Raw genomic sequence first — 6,076 nt, 5'->3', positions numbered from 1 at the left:
ACATTCTTTGTTAACTGTTAAATCATATGAAATAATACAAAAAAGTGACTAGTTTATGAATTTTTATTGAGGAACAAAAGTTTTTGGGGTGTCTTTGCTCCAAGGCGATTTCTCCTCTTAGACACCAGCTCCCCGGCCTTAGAAAATCCTCTTTCACACGGTGCAGATGACGATGGTGAGCAGAGAGTTTTAAGTGCAAGTTGAACAGAGTAAAAACTAAGGTGGCGCATTGCATTCACTTGTTAAAAAAATAGACACCCTATAAAATGAATAAAGCAACTGTAAGGCTCTTGACTATCATATGTATCACAGGTCATTCACTTGATAAACTGATAAAGCGCCACCGTTAAAGATTGTATACAACAGTAAACAGTGCTCAAAGTAAAAAGATTTCCCTTGTTTGGAGTCACAAGATCAAAATTATTCCACACTGGGGAAAACTTCTTAGAACGATCCATAATTGCGCAACTGCAAAACTCCATCCAACAAACCCACGACACGTTGATACAGTCTGTTTCCTTATAAACACACTTTGGCGCGGCTCATCCAAACGATACAATTCCTGTATCGGTCACGTGATTCTTTCTTAAAGCGATACACGCACCGATACGGGGTTTCACTCTTGAGCTCTCGGCACAGTGCTGACGCACCAGTGTCGCTCGTCCCATCACTACGTGTTGCCTGCTTTCGGATCCTGATACCATCCATCCTCTACCACTTATCCGGGGTCGGGTCGCGGGGGCAGCAGCCTAAGGAGAGAAGCCCAGACTTCCCTCTCCCCAGCTACCTCTTCCAGCTCATCCGGGGGGATCCCCAGGCGTTCCCAGGCCAGTCGAGAGACATAGTCTCTCCAACATGTCCTGGGTCTTCCCGGGGGTCTCCTACCGGAGGGACATGCCCTGAACACCTCACCAGGGAGGCGTCCAGGGGGCATCCTGACTAGATGCCCAAGCCACCCCATCTGGCTCCTCTCAACGCGGAGGAGCAGCGACTCTACTCCGAGCTCCTCCCGGATGGCAGAGCTTCTCCCCCTCTCTAAGGGAGAGCCCAGCCACCCTACAGAGGAAGCTCATTTCGGCCGCTTTTACCCGAAGAAGACCCTGTTGAGCTTGACTCTAGTCTGGCACTGTGAAGAGACATGAGAGGGGGTCCTGGTACAACTGACCATAACAGTTCTGGTGTTCCAGTGTTCTGATGATCTGATCGATCGATCAATCTTTATTTATATAGCGTTACTATCAAAATTGTTTCTAGACCCTTTCCATACCTTGAGCAGGACCAGGCTCATGTAGGGGGACCCTCCTGCTGATGGGGGGGGCTGGGTAGAGAGAGAGGAGAAGGTAGAGGAGAGGAGACCATGACCAGGTGACAGAGGCCTGTCAGGAGCGGTCTATTGGGTTGGTAAGGTATCACTAGCTCCTCCAGGTAGGATGGAGCTAGTGATACACTGTAACACCAGAACACTAGAACTGTTATGGTCAGTTGTATCAGGACCTGAAAGCAGGCAACACCCAAGGTCCTCAGAGTCCCCCCCCCCTTCTGTATTTATTTACAGGTATTTGCATCCACCTTAACAATGCCAGACTCGTCTTCCTTTCTCTCTCTCTCATTTCGATGTTTGTGGTGTTCCCCCAGGTTAGAATTTAGCAACGTGGTCCACCTGGGCCCATTGATTTTTATTTTTTTTGTATTTTGATGCAGTGTGTGGTGTTGGTTCCTTTAAAGGGGCCGGGACACATCTAGCACTGGCTTGGGACTGTTGTTTTGCGGACTTGCCTGGCGAATGGGCTACTGTTTATAAATCAAACCACTAATTGACAAGCTGCGGAGCATCATGGACGATGTCCGCCACCCTCTGCACACTCATCCACAGCCAGAGAAGCCTGATCAGCCAGAGGCTGCGCCTCCCCAAGTTCAGGACCAACAGACTGGGGAACTCATTCATCCCCCGAGCCATCAGACTGTTCAGCTCCTCACTGGGGGGGAGGAGGGCCAACAGGAGAACTGGAACAACACTGCAATAACATAATACTGGGACATCCGTTCATTCAGTTCATTCAGTTCATTCATTCATTCATTCATTCAGTTCATTTATTTACATTTCTATAGTTTTATATTATATTCATATTCTATTTTTAATTTATTCTATTTTATTTCTTATTTTTATTCTTTTATTTCTTATTTTATTCTATTTTTAATATTTTAAACAGTGCTGTACATTTCTTTCAGGAGATGCTAATTTCCCTAATGGACACCCCCTAAAGGGATCAATAAAGTACCCTGATTCTGTTAATGTTACGTTAACAAAGCAGACACGTACTCAGTTCGTTGTGGGTCATGTAGCTGAATTTGTTACGTTAGCATACCGTAACCCTATTGCTAACCCACGCTAATTGCCTTTCAAGATGAAATGTATGTTCTTGGTCTTGAATTTTATCAAATACATTTTCCCCCAAAATGCGACTTATAGTCCAGTGCAACTTATATATCTATTCTTCTTCTTATTATGCATTTTTTGGCTCCTGCGACTTAAACTCCGGAGCGACATATAGTCCAGAAAACACGGCACATCAGTTTTGAACACATTTAGACCTTTAAGCTAACTGAAGGAGACATTTCTAAATGACCTTCAGGCTAATGAACAGTTTGTTGCGCAGCATCGTGGTCCACTAACCTCCGGTCCCCACAAAAGCTCTGAAGCTCAAACCCAAAAAGGGCGTCTTGACTGGTCCGGAGCGTTGCTCCAGAGAAGACGCCCCGGCTCCCTCTGAGCAGAGTCTGTCTCGTTGCAGGACAAGGCCTACTCTTACCAGGACGTGGACTTGGAGCAGCACGGCAACCACCCCGTCCCTTCAGGCATCCTCACGCCGCCGCTCAGCAGCGAAAAGACTGACGAGCCGGTCCGGGCGGACGCGTTAAAGATCCGACCGCGGATGTGTCCGGCGTCCCCGCAACAGTCTCAGGGGGACGCGGCGCGGACGGATGAAGCCTGACGAGCTCGACCCGGAGAGGAGCCCGGAGGGCTCATTTCAGGGGCGGAGTCACGTAAAATGAAATGATTATTCTTATTGTTTTAAACTGGTGTTCCTGCACACGGTGGCTGTTTTAGGGACGGAAACAAAGAAATGATGCCTGTCCTGACAGGAAGGGACAGTTTGTGATGGGACGCCTCACGGTTCTTTTAAACATGGGTCACAACCATCCTTTCATATAACGGCGGTCAGTTTTAGTTTTTTCTATGCAGAGGCCAAACTGAACGGAAGGAGCTTCTGGTTCAGGCCTTCCTCCTGCTCCATCAGCTCTCTCCTGTGTGTCTCCTCGTTCTCCTGCTGCTGGCTGTGGAGGGTTTCCTCCAGAGAAGCACATTTCAGCTCGCTCTCCTTCAGAGCAGCTTGTGTGCTGTTCAGCAGGGTCAGGGCCTCCACATGGGCCACAGTTCTCATTTGTCGCCTCTTCACTGCCCTGCTGAGCTGCTCCTCCTTCTCAGCCAGGGCTTCTCTGAGATGCTGGACCTCTTCCCTCCAAGTCTCCATGGATGATTCTTGGTTCAGCTGCTGGGTTCCTCTCTGTGCCATTGATGCGTCTGCTGGTCACCAGTGTGGTACAAGAGTGTTGAGCTCCTCAGGCGTGTGATGATGAGGTGGAGCTGATGTGTTTGATCTGCCAATTCGGTTTGATCCTTTGATTTCATTGATCTGACATGAAAGAACAATTTTGACATCAATGACATAAAGGAGACATCAATGACATAAAGGAGACATCAATGACATAAAGGAGATCAAAGACAAAAATGCCAACTTAAGATAAAGTTGGAGGATCCCGTTCCCTCAGCGGAGGGTTCTGTTCCCTCAGCGGAGGGTTCTGTTCCCTCAGCGGAGGGTTCTGTTCCCTCAGCGGAGGGTTCTGTTCCCTCGGCTGAGGGTTCTGTTCCCTCTAGCCTTACGAGGGCCTTCTTGTGAACTACCAGACAGTCTTTCCAGGCTACATGACAGCTGTCTATTTTACAAGAATGCCACTTCCTTTCTAGTCTTGGCACTTTCTGCTTGAGGGTCCTGATGTGTGAATTATACCAGGGGCCACACCTCCTCTGATTTACTATTTTCTTTTTCACACTCTAAAAATTGTGATCAATGATTACTTAAAAAAATGATGGCAACAAAGTGACATGTAATATAATTGAGTAGATTTTAATAACTGCAACTTTTAGTAAAAAGTATTGAATAAATTATCTACATTTAAACTAAAAAAAACAAGTGCAGGTTAATGAATGCAATAGTTAAAATGTGTTGGATTTATTAATAGTAGCCAAAAAGATGAGTTATATACCCAGGAAATATTAAGCAAATACAAATCACTTTCAAAAGGAAAATAGATTTATGTTTACTAATTATCTGAATAAAAGTAATTAAGATTTACTAAATATTTGGGGAAAGATGATTAACTGATTATTTAGCTGAAACTGATTTATATTCATCAGTTATCTCAGCAAAATTGAAAGAAAAGTATTAAATATCTGGACAGAAATAATTGAGATCCACTCAATAAAATAAATTATATCTACTTATATTTCAGCAAATTGTTCCTAAACTCAACACATTTACACCGTTATTGTTATACATCTATAACTAAATAAATTGTTTAAATTCAACTTAGAGTTGCAATCACAGGACTTCAAATCCATTCAATAATACTGAATGTCACTTTGTTGCCATATTTTCTTGACGTATTATCCACTCAGTATCGTGCAGTCTTGCTACTACAGAGTAACCCAGTTGGTTAACAGATCACCAAGCAGAAAAGAACAGCAGGTAAACATTTATTTCAGAACTGTGTCTATAACCATTTTTTACATCTTCTCCCATTATTCATTTGTGCAATTATAAATTCCTCAGTGAAAAACCTGGAACATTTGATGACCTCAGTCTGAGCTCAACAGTGGAGCTCAAATGAAGCCAATAGCATATTTCTCCTCCAAACTTGACTCTGTAGCACAGGGGTCACCAACCTTTCTGAGACGGAGAGCTACTTCCTGGGTACTGAATCATGTGAAGGGCCACCAGTCTGATACACACTTCTGAAATAGCCAATTTGCTCAATTTACCTTCAACTCAATGTCATTATTAATAGTTAATGATATTCATCTCTGCAAAGACACTGATCATGTTAATGATTTCTCACAATCAATATCAACAATGATTTAACAAGATCGGGAACAGATCAATATCAATATGCAACACTTTATTTCTAGATTTTGTCTTAGTGCAAGTGTTTTTCAAATTGAAATAAATGTTAAACCATTTTAAAATGATCACTTCTCCAACAGTCCTAGGAAATCACAATGTCCCATTTTTACCAGCCACTGACATTTTTAACAAATCATGAATTACTTTGCACCACGTTTGTACAAATAATAAATCACGTAAAATACAAAAATAAACTTTCAGATTTTAAAATAAATCTGATTACGTTTTGAACTTCAGATTTTTTCACATGAACATTTTAACCTAAACAATTGTTCCATTTTACAAACACATTTAACAAATTCTGAAGGAGACACCAAATCTGGGGTCCGTTTCTTTGTCCGTTGGGGGGGAGCCTGGCGTTGCTGCGGTTACCAGTGTGTTGTCCTCTGGTGGGGAACTTGACAGTGCAGCTCTGAGTGAGTCTGGCAGATGTGCATCAGGGAGGCGTCTTCTGTGTTGGTTCTTGATGAAGTTCATGTCAGAAAAGGCTGATTCACAAAGAGAGGTCGAACCAAAAAGGCTTGCAACCTCCATAGCTGCTGTACATACACCACTGTACTTTTCTGTGTCAACAAGGCACCAAAAGTTTGGTGCAGCCTGAGAGGCTTTGAGCTGCAGCTCATTTCACAATGTTCCAATTTCAATTAGCATCTGTGCAGCATCCAGGCTGAAGGTTGCACTGAACTGCTGAGCAATGCATGATATGTCCACGTTCATGGAAGGGTTAGAAATGAAGGACACACATGGCTCAAGCTGATCCAGGTCCCAAAACCTGTTCTCAAACTCTTGCCCAAGTCTTTTTATGAGCTGAGAGCACTTTTCTGCGCTTTAGT

At 43.8% G+C, this 6,076-nt stretch overlaps 1 pseudogene; it reads left to right on the top strand.

Annotated features, from left to right (window-relative positions):
* The window catches only part of LOC101077671 (G1/S-specific cyclin-E1-like), a 22,254-nt pseudogene extending 18,920 nt beyond the window's left edge, over nucleotides 1-3,334 (top strand).
* The last annotated feature ends 2,742 nt before the right edge of the window (nucleotides 3,335-6,076 follow it).

This window comes from Takifugu rubripes, chromosome 13 (genome assembly GCF_901000725.2).
Source record: "Takifugu rubripes chromosome 13, fTakRub1.2, whole genome shotgun sequence".
Lineage (NCBI taxonomy): Eukaryota > Metazoa > Chordata > Actinopteri > Tetraodontiformes > Tetraodontidae > Takifugu > Takifugu rubripes.
Note: the sequence above shows the minus strand (reverse complement) of the source record. Positions and strands in the feature narration are given on the sequence as shown.